The sequence below is a fragment of the Triticum dicoccoides genome, chromosome 1B (genome assembly GCF_002162155.2).
Source record: "Triticum dicoccoides isolate Atlit2015 ecotype Zavitan chromosome 1B, WEW_v2.0, whole genome shotgun sequence".
Classification (NCBI taxonomy): Eukaryota; Viridiplantae; Streptophyta; class Magnoliopsida; order Poales; family Poaceae; genus Triticum; species Triticum dicoccoides.
Genome location: NC_041381.1, coordinates 561637063 through 561650335, shown reverse-complemented (window position 1 = coordinate 561650335; position 13273 = coordinate 561637063). Strand labels below are relative to the sequence as shown.

The 13273-nt window shown below is 49.3% G+C and overlaps 1 pseudogene; it reads right to left on the bottom strand.

Moving 5' to 3' along the window:
• Positions 1-30: 30 nt before the first annotated feature.
• Positions 31-1941, bottom strand: LOC119348751 (annotated as a pseudogene).
• Positions 1942-13273: the final 11332 nt, after the last annotated feature.

Below are 13273 nucleotides of genomic sequence, written 5' to 3'. Positions count from 1 at the left end.
TCAACTTACGATCTTTTAGGACCGATTTTCTTTTTTGGTCCCTTGGAGGTAGACTTTCCATCGTCACAAGAGCTTTTAGATGCACTGTAATACGAGGGTACGAATGAAAGAAATGCAAACAGCAAGAATACATTAGAAATCAGAAGCACACGGTCAGTAAACTTACAACAGTTCAGGGCAGACATTGATGTTAGTGCAGTTCACCTCGACCACGGAGGCCTGGACAGAGACGGCCTTGGACTCGCCAACCATGGACTTGGCAGAGACGCCCTGCGGCTTCAGCAGGGTGGGATGGTCGGCCACTCCCTGCACCAGCCCCGCGGTGGGGTTTCCTATGACGCCAGAGATGCCCTGTGCCAACCGCAAGGTAGGGTTTCCTGCGACACCAAAGACGCCCTATGCGACGCCGGCGAACAACTTTAGTTTGCCGCGTTGCCACGGGCTCTTGCGTTGTGGAACCGGCAGCATCGGCACCTCCACCAGGAGACCCGACCATGGAGGAAAACGAGGAGAAGGCCGGGGTGGGCTCCTCCATGGAACCGGCAGCGTCGGTTGTGGCCACGGCCAGATCCGTCGAGAATGGCAATGGCCGAATCACGGAGGATCCCGCACCAGCTGCTCCACCACGCCATCCAGCCGCTCGTCGTTGGTCTGCGGCATCAGCTTCTTCCCCCGGAACAGGACCGACTCCACCCCCCGCTCCACCATGGCCGCCTCCGTCGTCGCTCCAGCGGTAATGCCGTTACCCTGAGGACAGGAACAATTGGGATAGTAAGCTTTGGTTGACTCACATTTCACAGTGGTAATAATAATTCAGCATCCGTGAAGAAAATTACAGTACAAGATAAATTATTTACCTGGATGCGAATGTAGTTGGTTGCTCCATTCTCTCCGAACGCCATTGATACGGGTTGGTCCACCTGAAAAGCACAGACACCCACAGTCCTGTTTAGCCCCGCGTACGTGACGATGGTACGATTATTTTTTGACGAACTGCAGCAGGTGCTGCTTTTCATTCATTAAGAGGGAAACCACAGGTTACAGGGCAGGAACGTAATCAGGTGGCATAACTACAAAAATGAAGGAAAAATACTAAGAACTAATTACAGATGTATAGAAACATGGTAGCTCACATGTCGACTACTCAATCCATTTCACTCCTTTGATGCCTGTGTGCAGCAAGGTTCGAAGTTCTTCAGTAACCGAATTGCATGTGCCCAGAAAATCACAAGCCCTCTGGTTGATGATCCTACTGTTTCTCTCTTTCCATGTCATCCACCAAATCGTCATGCACATGGAGGAGAACTCTTTGTGGCGCTGCACAGGAAGTAATTCAAGGGCTTCTAGCCACCACTCAATCAGGCAATTTACATTGAATCCCGGTCTTAGTCCAAATGGGTAATCAAATTTATACGATTATGTCCGTGCAATGAATGCTCAAGAAGCAATCGGGACGTACCATGTCGGCCTGGCACGTGCCGGCGATGCGCAGGAGGCTGGAGGACGACCGCGGGCGCCCGACCCGGCGGCGGCGTTCCCGCCAAGAGACAGCAGGACGAGGTCGCAGGTGCCGGCGGTGAAGGGGAACTCGTGCTTGTTGTGGAGCACGTGGGTGACGGCCACGGCCGTGGGGTTGGCCACGCCGGCGCCGGTCCTGCCAGCCGCCGCGGCGGCGCGCAGCCTGGTGTGCCCGTCGAGGGACGCCACCTCGGCCGGCCCCACCCCGCACGCGGTCGCGCAGACCTGCCAGAGCGGGAAGTCGAACGCCTCGGCCTCGACGACATCGGCGCGGGAGAAGATGAACGCCCCGCACGCGGCCGCGCAGACCTGCCAGAGCAGGAAGTGGAACGACTCGGCCTCGACGGCGCCGGCGCGGGAGAAGACGAACGGAGGCGATGGTGACGTCTTGAGGAGGAGGATGGAGAGGGCATGAGGGGAGGGGGGGGGTCAGATCGGGGATTGGGGTCCGGCGGCGGGTGCGGCTGGAGGCAGGGAGACGAGGGGAAGCTAGGGTTCAAGGGAGGAAGGGAGACCGGTGGGGTGGGGAGGGGTGGGAGGGGACGAAAAAAACCGGCGAAAAAAAACAGACGAAAATGGTGGGACGAAAATAAAACCCGGAACGCGACCTACCAACTGAGACATTAAGAGTAGAGATATACACTAGAAACCTGCAAGGCTTCAACTTTTTGCCAAATGCTTTGTCAGCTCAGCTGATCCTATCAAGCTCAAGAATTGAACTCTCCGGTTCCCGGCTTGCTCCTTTGCTTCTGCCTCTAAGCAGGCCGTCCCCTTTTCTTCTGCTGTTGATCTCTCTAGCTCCCTAGTTCCCAAACCGTATATCGTTTCTTATGTGGATTCATCTCACGCCCACCATCCCGTATCGGATAGACAGGTGAGCTTAGGTCAAAGGGATTGTTTGCGGAATCCTGCTTCCTATGATTTCTTTCTGGAAAAAAACCCATCTACTGTATTTAGTGAAAAAGGCTTTCGCCCCGTTTTATATATAAAGCACCAAACCACAAGGATCCAGTACAACCACACGCCACGCCACCGCAACACATGCACACACCCAAGACAGGATACATAGGCGCTGAGCGCAGCAACACCACTCCTAGCACTACCGCCCCGAAGATATGAAGCTACATATGACGAACCATGCGCCTCAAGGCGGCTCCTTCAGGAAGGATACGACGCCGGAGCGCCGCCACCGCCCGATCCAAGGATCAGAGTTTCCCCCGGAGCCGCATGACGGGCAATGAGAGCCGCGACGACACCTTCAAGAAGGGAACGATTTCGCCGCCGCCGGTCCGTCCGAAGATAGAGCAGGTTTTCACCTCGGCCAACAATCACCGCCACCAAACGCCATACCCCGGCAACCATGCCGCCCACACGACCATGATGACCGGGCAGCACCAAGGCACGGGCTTTGTCCAAGAGCACCGTGCAACCACCACCACCAGGGCCGCCGCCCCAGCATCCAAGACCTCGACACCACCTCACCGTGACCCGCCGCCCCCAACGAAAGAGACGAGCGGAAAGCTCCCACCTTTCGCGCCCCTGGGCGACCCCCAGCGTCGAGACCCAATAGGTCGGCCAGAACTGGCATCCACCGACCCATCCTGCTGCCCCAAGCGTGAGATGAGCTCGGTCCTGCAGCAACGAGAGGGGGGCGAGGTCAGTCCTGCTGCATCGTGCACGAGACGAGCTCGGTCCTGCTGCATCGTGCACGAGACGAGCTTTGTCCTGCTGCATCGGGCGCGACACGAGCGGTGGACCGCAGCTGGGAGAGGACCAGCCCTTTGATGGGAGTAGCGACCGGGCGACGAGGAGATGGGGTGAAGGTCGAGACGGCCCGAACGCAGACAAACCGACGCCGGAGAAGCCGACCGTTGCCGCGGACAGATCCATTGAGCCACCGTGAAGCCGCCATGACACCGGTAGGCCACCGAGACCTGCCCATGCCGCCGCCCACGGCCGGAGCAGCAGCCACGCCCGGCCGCTGCCCATCCGCGTCGCCCGGCGAGTTCCAAGCGTCGGAGCCGCCGGGCACGCACCACCGGAGCCACCGCCACTGCGCCGCCACCCCGACCACCCTCCAGCACCACGACCAGGAGCAGCCCGACGCGCCACCACCATCACCCTCCAATGCCCGACCAGCAGCAACCCGACGCACCACCACCACCACCCTCCAGCGCCGCCGGTCGCCCAAGACGCCATCAACCACCACCGACCGGATCTAGGCATGACCCTAGATCCGCAGCCTACACGCCCCGCCTCGGCCACGGGCACACAGCAGCAGCGAGCCAGGGCGCAACGAAAGTGAGGCCACGCCAGGAGAGGCCCTCAGCTGCCGGGGAGGAGGTCGGAGCCAGGGACGATTGCGGCACCACGCCATGGCGAGGAGGGCGAGCCCCACGACACACCACGCCAGCCAGGGAGGGAAAGCAGACCCGCCGCCGTCGACACCGCACGGGCTTTGCCTGGCGGCGGCGAGGGGAGGAGGGGCGGGAGGAGAGGCCTTTGGCTGACGGTGAAGAGGGGCTCTCCCGGGTCGCCCGCCGGGGGAGCGACACGGGAGGAGGGATTAGGAGTTCTATTGTATTTACAAGCATGCACTAGTAGAACTACAAACAAGCTGCGAAGACACAACAATGAGATAAGAGAAAGTTTCTTATTTGACACTACCTTAAAATGTGGTTCCCTATTTGGTCCTGGAGAAAATTTTCTTCCCTGTTTGACATCTGGCCTTAATTTCTTTTCCAGTATGACATTCTAGTGCATTTTGTTCACTAATAGTGTTAAAGACGGAAAGGAGCAGACGGAAAGGGTGGTGAGCTTGGCGGTCCTTGAGTGTTCGAGAAAAAAAGCAATGTGCTCGTATTGCAAACTTGAAAGGGGGAGACGCGAACACCAAATACTCCCATAGATGAATTAATGTGAGTAGAAGAAAAACATCACATACACCAGTTGAAGCATAACAATGGTTGGGTTACCGTACATAAGAAGAAAAAAAGGGAATTATTCATGATCACTTCTCTAATAGGGAAAAGCGAGTGCTAGATTTTTTAAAATTGTGACCTAACTAACATCGATGCTCCCTTCACCATGGAGGAAGTGCACAATGCCAACAGTTGTGAAAGAATGAAGATCCATGCCCATCAGGGCCCGGACTTGCATCTGGACATTGTAGAAGGAGGTGTACCGACCTGAACATTTTAGCCACCTCAAAAAAAAAACATGAACATTGTAGTGACCTAGAATACACACACGATTTTTGTATCAGCTTTTAAAAACAATTTTGTAAATTTAGATTGTTTTTGAAAATGCAAACATTTTTTTATTTTTTGAACCATTTTCAAACTTGGCAATACTTTTTTGAGTTTTGATTCATTTTTAAAATGCCAGTTTTTTCTGATTTTGTATGAAATTCTGAACATTTAATAAAAACGTAAAAAATAAAAATATTAACATTTTACGAAAAAGCAAACATTATTTTGAAAAGGTGAAACAATTGAAGTTCCAAATATTTTATAAAAAAATCAAACTTTTCTTGGAAAAATGTGAATGTTTTTTGAAATTCCGAATAATTTTTTTAACTCTGAATATATTTTTAAACAGAGTCAAAATTTGAAATTTCTGAATATTTTTTAAATTTGGATCCTTTTGTTGAAAATTGTGAGATCCTGCACATCTTTTGAAAATTTTCAATGCATGAAAAACAAGAAAACAAGAAAACCAGAATAAACCACTAAAAAGTACTCCCTCCATCCCATTATATAAGAGCGTTATTTACAGTACACTAGTGTAAAAGCGCTATTATATTATGGGACAAAGAGAGTAGTTCTGGAACCTCTAGAAGGTTCTCAAAACCGGGATTTTGTTGAACCACAATAACTTAAATGGACCGGCCCATAACACGATTGCACATCGATCTCCTAAGCAAAGGGACGGCAATTTGCTCAACGCGGGTCAAATAGGGAATTTTGGCTGTCAGATCATTAACTAACTGCTCTGTGAGCGCATTCTCTAAAAAAAAAACTGCTCTGTGAGCGCATTTTGCCTAGGGCGCAGGGTGGTTGCGTGCTGCAAAATATTAGTGACTCTAGAATTACAGGCCGGGGAGAAGGTCCGGAATTTTTCAAATCATAAAAGGCGGAAAGACAACATTTTAAACATGATCCGAGACAAAAGCCGGGAGGAGAAGAAAGATTAGTATTACCTTCATCCGAACTTACTTGTATTAAATTTGTCTCGGTACGAATATATCTAGAACATTAAGATAATTAATTTGGAACGGACGTTTTGCTTGACCAAGCAAGGGTGATAAAAACTTGGTATGGCCTTTCGAATGTTGGGTTAGATCGTTTGCTTGACCAAGTAAATTGTCTGTCGATTAAGGACAGTTCTACAAGAGCTAGTTGATCAATGGTGTCGTTTCTTTTTGTGTGGGTTGATCAATGGTGCTGTAAAGGAATCAGCGCCGTCCCCATGAAAATTAGAGTTATTTTTTTTATAAGCGTATCGGATAAGGTCGAAATCCCCAACCAAGAGCCACGAAGTGGCATGTGGAAGTTCAACACTTTTTAGCTCATCTTGCAAATTTTATTTTTGCGCTCGGGTAGACGGAGCGCATACATTGGCGATAATTAAGATTTGGGAAACGTTTGGAGCCGGCAGGCCAGCCGGCGTGTGTGACCCACTCGTGAGCAACCACGTGGCGCGGTAGATCCGAGACGACTAGTCCTCCTGCGTTATCCCTTCTTCTCTCCCACGCCGCTCGCTTTTATCCCCTTCTCTCGTATCTTTTTTTCTTCGAGCTCATGCGCCTCCGCCTGCACATCCTCCTCTAACTGGCCTGCCTCTATTCTTCTTCCTCACATCCTCCCTCGCCGTGCGTGACCTACCCCCTCGTCCTCATGGCGCACTCCTAGGTCCCAGCTCCCTGGTCGTGCTATTACCGGCGACCGGCCGTGCTACAACCGGCTGCAACCAGCGGTGGTGAGGTTTGTGGAGGTGACGACAGTGCGCGGTTTTTTGCTACAACCAGCACACGAAAAAGCTACCATAGGCGACAGGATTTGCTGCAACGGAGACGGCGAAGTTTGTCGCGGCAACGCGGTGCTGTGATTTTTTGCTGCAACCGCCAGCGGAAAAAGCTACCACTGGCGGTCATTTTTGCTACAAATCACAGAAATTAATTTTTGCCACAATCTGGCATTTGCCCAATGAAAAAAGCTGCAACCGTATACATGGAAGCTTCAACCCTACACTTGAAAGGCTTCAACAGGGGAGACACTGGTGCTAGAACCGTCTTTCTTCCTCAACGACAGCCATGGCGTCTCTCTGTTTTTGCTGCAACCACAGAGTTAAAAGTTGTAACCCGGCAATGTAGAAAGCTTCAACCGGCCTTGCAAAAAGCTTCAACGGCGAGGCTATGACGGCGAGGTTGCAAAGCTGCAACGGTGAGGCTGCTACCCGATGACGGCGAGGGGGGCTGCGACCACGGAAGCATGCCATGATGCAACCACATGACCTGGTGCTACAGCCGCGTTCAGTGGTGCGACGAGCAGTGGCGGCGAAGCTGCATCGGCGCACGGTGGTCGACAAAATTTTCGGCTACACCGGTGGTCGGGGATGCTACCATCGGCGATCAGTTTTGCTAACACCGAAGCAAAACAAAGGTGCAACGGGTGGCCACGAGTGTTGCATGCTAGCAGCGATGGCCGACATTGAACTGTAACCGGGGACGACAAGAGCACCCGAGGAGGAGTGGGAGGAAGGGGAGCGCCGACCACTGGGCCATGAGGAGCGGAGGACCAGTCGTTGAGAGGAGGGGCAGTAGGGAGTTGCAGATGATGAGGGGCGGGGGACAAAGAGGGACGCGAACACGAAAGGAGAAAGACGACGTAGCTTCGAGTGGGAGGGGGAGATCCAATGGCGATGCATGCGCAATCATGCGGCTGCGGGCCGATCGACCCACATTTGGGTCGGCACGCCGGCGCAGATCAGTGCCCTTAAGATTTTCTGTGAGACCAAGCATGATACTATAAGCATGCAGGTAAGGGCATCTCGAAGGCTAACCCTCAAACATACACTATACGTCCGGGCCATAGTGTGCGGATCGGCTTGCTCTCTGCCAATATGTACTCTCGGCCATGCCCATCATGATTGCGACGGCCATCAATTCGCAGACCCTTAAGCAAATCAACCGTCTTATCCGCAGTTTTCTCTGGTATGGTCGCAAGAACGCGAGCAGCGGCCACTGCCTCGTCAGCTGGCACCGGGTTTGCTGGCCGGTCTCCCTCGACGGCCTTGGCATCCCGGACCTCCAACGCGCCGGCATTTCTCTAAGTGCCCGGTGGTTGTGGCTGCAGAAAACGGACGCTTCACGCCCGTGGCAGAACCTTCACATCCCGCACTACCCTGAGGTTCGAGCCATCTTTAGAACATCGACCATTTGGTCCATCGACAATGGCCAGACATGTAGATTCTGGGAGTACCACTGGCTTGACGGCCAAACCATGTCTGAGATTGCGCCCTTGGTCTACAGCAGAGTGCCCAAGCATCGGCGCAAGACGCGCACGGTGCATGACGGGCTCCTCAATCGGGCGAGGACATCCAGGGCGCCATGGGTGCGACCATGGCTATACAATACGTCTCTCTCTGGCATCGCCTACGCCTACTGACCCTGACCGACGAGTCAGACCGGTTGTCCTCGCAGTGGACTGACACGGGGGTCTCGTTGGAAATATGCCCTAGAGGCAATAATAAAAATGGTTACTATTATATTTCATTGTTCATGATAATTGTCTATTGTTCATGCTATAATTGTATTAACTGGAAACCGTAATACATGTGTGAATACATAGACCACAACATGTCCCCAGTGAGCCTCTAGTTGACTAGCTCGTTGATCAATAGATGGTTATGGTTTCCTGACCATGGACATTGGATGTCATTGATAACGGGATCACATCATTAGGAGAATGATGTGATGGACAAGACCCAATCCTAAGCATAGCACAAGATCGTGTAGTTCGTTTGCTAAAAGCTTTTCTAATGTCAAGTATCATTTCCTTAGACCATGAGATTGTGCAACTCCCGGATACCATAGGAATGCTTTGGGTGTACCAAACGTCACAACGTAATTGGGTGGCTATAAAGGTACACTACAGGTATCTCCGAAAGTGTCTGTTGGGTTGGCATGAATCAAGACTGGGATTTGTAACTCCGTATGACGGAGAGGTATCTCTGGGCCCACTCGGTAATGCATCATCATAATGAGCTCAATGTGACTAAGTAGTTAGCCGCGGGATCACGCATTATGGAACGAGTAAAGTGACTTGCCGGTAACGAGATTGAACGAGGTACTGGGATACCGACGATCGAATCTCGGGCAAGTAACGTACCGATTGACAAAGGGAATTATATACAGGATTGATTAAATCCCCGACATCGTGGTTCATCCGATGAGATCATCGTGGAACATGTGGGAGCCAACATGGGTATCCAGATCCCGTTGTTGGTTATTGGCCAGAGAGCTGTCTCGGTCATGTCTGCATGATTCCCGAACCCGTAGGGTCTACACACTTAAGGTTCGATGACGCTAGAGTTGTTATGGGAATTAGTGTGCAGTTACCAAATGTTTTTCAGAGTCCCGGATGAGATCCCGGATGTCACGAGGAGTTCTGAAATAGTCTGGAGGTAAAGATTTATATATGGGAAGTCCTATTTTGACCACCGAAAATGTTCGGGATTTTTCGGTATTGTGCCGGAAAGGTTCTAGAAGGTTCCGGAGTGGGGCCCACCTGCATGGGGGGACCCACATGAACGTGGGTAGTGGGGGCAAGGCCCCACACCCCTGGTCAAGGCGCACCAAGATCCCCCCTTAGAACGAATAAGATCATATCCCGAAGGGATAAGATCAAGATCCCTAAAAAGGGGGGATAACAATCGGTGGAGAAGGGAAATGATGTGATTTCTTTCCTCCCACCTTTGCCAACGCCTCAACGGACTTGGAGGGCAAGAAACCAGCCCCCTCCACCCCTATATATAGTGGGGAGGCGCATGGGAGCTGCACGCCTTGCCCCTGGCGCAGCCCTCCCCCTCTCCAACTCCACCTCCTCCTTAGTAGTGCTTGGCGAAGCCCTGCCGGAGAACTGCAAGCTCCACCACCATGCCGTCGTGCTGCCGGAGCTCTCCCTCAACTTCTCCTCTCCCCTTGCTGGATCAAGAAGGAGGATATGTCCCCGGGATGTACGTGTGTTGAACGTGGATGTGCCGTCCGTTCGGCGTTAGATCGGATCTTCCGCGATTTGAATCGCCGCGAGTACAACTCCCTCATCAGCGTTCTTGTGACGCTTCCGCTTAGAGATCTTTAAAGGTATGAATATGCTCATCCTCTCCCTCTCTTGTTGCTAGAATCTCCATAGATTGATCTTGGTGATGCGTAGAATATTTTGAATTCTTGCTACATTCCCCAACAGTGGCATCATGAGCTAGGTCTATGCGTAGATTCTATGCACGAGTAGAACACAAGTAGTTGTGGGCATTGGTTTGTTCAATATGCTTACCGTTACTAGTATTATCTTGACTTGGCGGCATTGTGGGATGAAGCGGCCCGGACCGACCTTACACGTATGCTTACGTGAGACAGGTTCCGCTGACTGACATGCACTTGTTGCATAAGGTGGCTAGCGGGTGTCTCTCTCTCCCACTTTAGTCGGATCGGATTTGATGAAAAGGGTCCTTATGAAGGGTAAATAGCAATTGGCATATCACCATTGTGGCTTTTGCGTAGGTAAGAAACGTTCTTGCTAGAAACCCATAGCAGCCACGTAAAACATGCAACAACAATTAGAGGACGTCTAACTTGTTTTTGTAGGGTATGATATGTGATGTGATATGGCCAAAAGAATGTGATGAATGATATATGTGATGTATGAGATTGATCATGTTCTTGTAATAGGAATCACGACTTGCATGTCGATGAGTATGACAACCGGCAGGAGCCATATGAGTTGTCTTAATTTATTGTATGACCTGCATGTCATTGAGAACGCCATGTAATTACTTTACTTTATTGCTAACCGTTAGCCATAGTAGTAGAAGTAATAGTTGGCGAGACAACTTCATGAAGACACGATGATGGGGATCATGATGATGGAGATCATGGTGTCATGCCGGTGACGAAGGTGATCATGCCGCGCCTCAAAGATGAAGATCAAAGGCGCAAAATGATATTGGCCATATCATGTCACTTTATGATTTGCATGTGATGTTTGTCATGTTTACATATTATTTGCTTAGAACGACGGTAGCATAAATAAGATGACTCCTCACTAAAATTTCAAGAAAGTGTTCCCCCTAACTGTGCACCATTGCGAAAGTTCGTTGCTTCGAAGCACCACTTGATGATCGGGTGTGATAGATTCTAACGTTCACATACAACGGGTGTAAGCCAGATTTACACATGCAAAACACTTAGGTTGACTTGACGAGTCTAGCATGTACAGACATGGCCTCGGAACACAAGAGACCGAAAGGTCGAACATAAGTCGTATAGTAGATACGATCAACATGAAGATGTTCACCGATGATGACTAGTCCGTCTCACGTGATGATCGGACACGGCCTGGTTGACTCGGATCATGTATCACTTAGATGACTAGAGGGATGTCTATCTGAGTGGGAGTTCATTAAATAATTTGATTAGATGAACTTAATTATCATGAACATAGTCAAAAGGTCTTTGCAAATTATGTCGTAGCTCACGCTTTGGTTCTACCGTTTTAGATATGTTCCTAGAGAAAATTTAGTTGAGAGTTGACAGTAGCAATTATGCGGACTGGGTCCGTAAACTGAGGATTGTCCTCATTGCTGCGCAAAAGGATTATGTCCTTAATGCACCGCTCAGTGTGCTGAACCTCGATTATCGTTTGTGGATGTTGCGAATATCTGACATACACGTTTTTATGACTACGTGATAGTTCAGTGCGTAATGATAAACGGTTCAGAATTGAGGCGCCAAAGACGTTTTGAAACGTCACAGAACATATGAGATGTTCCAAGGACTGAAATTGGGATTTCAGGCTAGTGCCCATGTCAAGAGGTATGAGACCTCTGACAAGTTTATTAATCCTGCAAACTAAGGGAGAAAAGCTCAATCGTTGAGCATGTGCTCAGATTGTCTGAGTACTACAATCGCTTGAATCGAGTGGGAGTTAATCTTCCAGATGAGATAGTGATGGTTCTCCAAAGTCACTGCCACCAAGCTACTAGAGCTTCGTGATGAACTATAACATATCAGGGATAGATATGATGATCCTTGAGCTATTCGCGACACCGCGAAAGTAGAAATCAAATAGGAGCATCAATTGTTGATGGTTAGTAAAACCACTAGTTTCAAGAAGGGCAAGGGCAAGAAGGATACTTCATGAAAGGACAAATCAGTTGCTGCTCTAGTGAAGAAACCCAAGGTTGAACCCAAACCCGAGACTAAGTACTTCTGTAATGAGGGGAACGATCACTGAAGCAGAACTACCCTAGATACTTGGTAGATGATAAGGCTGGCAAGGTCGACAGAAGTATATTGGATATACATTATATTAATGTGTACTTTACTAGTACTCCTAGTAGCACCAGGGTATTAGATACCGGTTCGGTTGCTAAGTGTTAGTAACTCGAAATAAAAGCTACGGAATAAACGGAGACTAGCTAAAGGTGAGATGATGATATGTGTTGGAAGTGTTTCCAAGGTTGATGTGATCAAACATCGCATGCTCCCTCTACCATCAGGATTGGTGTTAAACCTAAATAATTGTTATTTGGTGTTTCCGTTGAGCATAGACATGATTGGATTATGTTTATCGCAATACGGTTATTCATTTAAGGAGAATAATGGTTACTCTGTTTATTTGAATAATACCTTCAATGGTCTTGCACCTAAAATGAATAGTTTAGTGAATCTCGATCGTAGTGATACACATGTTCATGCCAAAAGATATAAGATAGTGATGATAGTACCACATACTTGTGGCACTGCCATTTGAGTCATATTGGTATAAAACGCATGAAGAAGCTCCATGTTGATGGATCTTTGGACTCACTCGTTTTTGAAAAGATTGAGACATGCGAACCATGTCTATTGGAGTATACACATGAAGAAACTGCATGCAGATGGATCGTTTGGACTCACTTGATTTTGAATCACTTGAGACATGCAAATCATACCACATGGGCAAGATGACTGAAAAGCCTCGTTTTCAGTAAGATGGAACAAGAAAGCAACTTGTTGGAAGTAATACATTTTGATGTGTGCAGTCTAATGAGTGCTAAGGCACGCAGTGGATATCGTTATGTTCTTACTTCACAGATAATTTGAGTAGATGATAAGTATATTTACTTGATGAAACACAAGTCTGAATTATTGAAAGGTTCAAGTAATTTCAGAGTGAAGTTGAAGATCGTCGTGACAAGAGGATAAAATGTCTATGATATGATCATAGAGATGAATATCTGAGTTACGTGTTTGATACACAATTAAGACATTGTGGAAATTTTTTCACAACTAATACCGCCTGGAACACCGTAGTGTGATGGTGTGTCCGAACATCATAGCTTCACCCTATTGGATGTGGTGCATACCATGATGTCTCTTATCAAATTACCACTATTGTTTATGGGTTAGGCATTAGAGACAACCGCATTCACTTCATATAGGGCACCACGTAATTCCGCTGAGATGACAGCGTATGAACTATGGTTTAGAGAA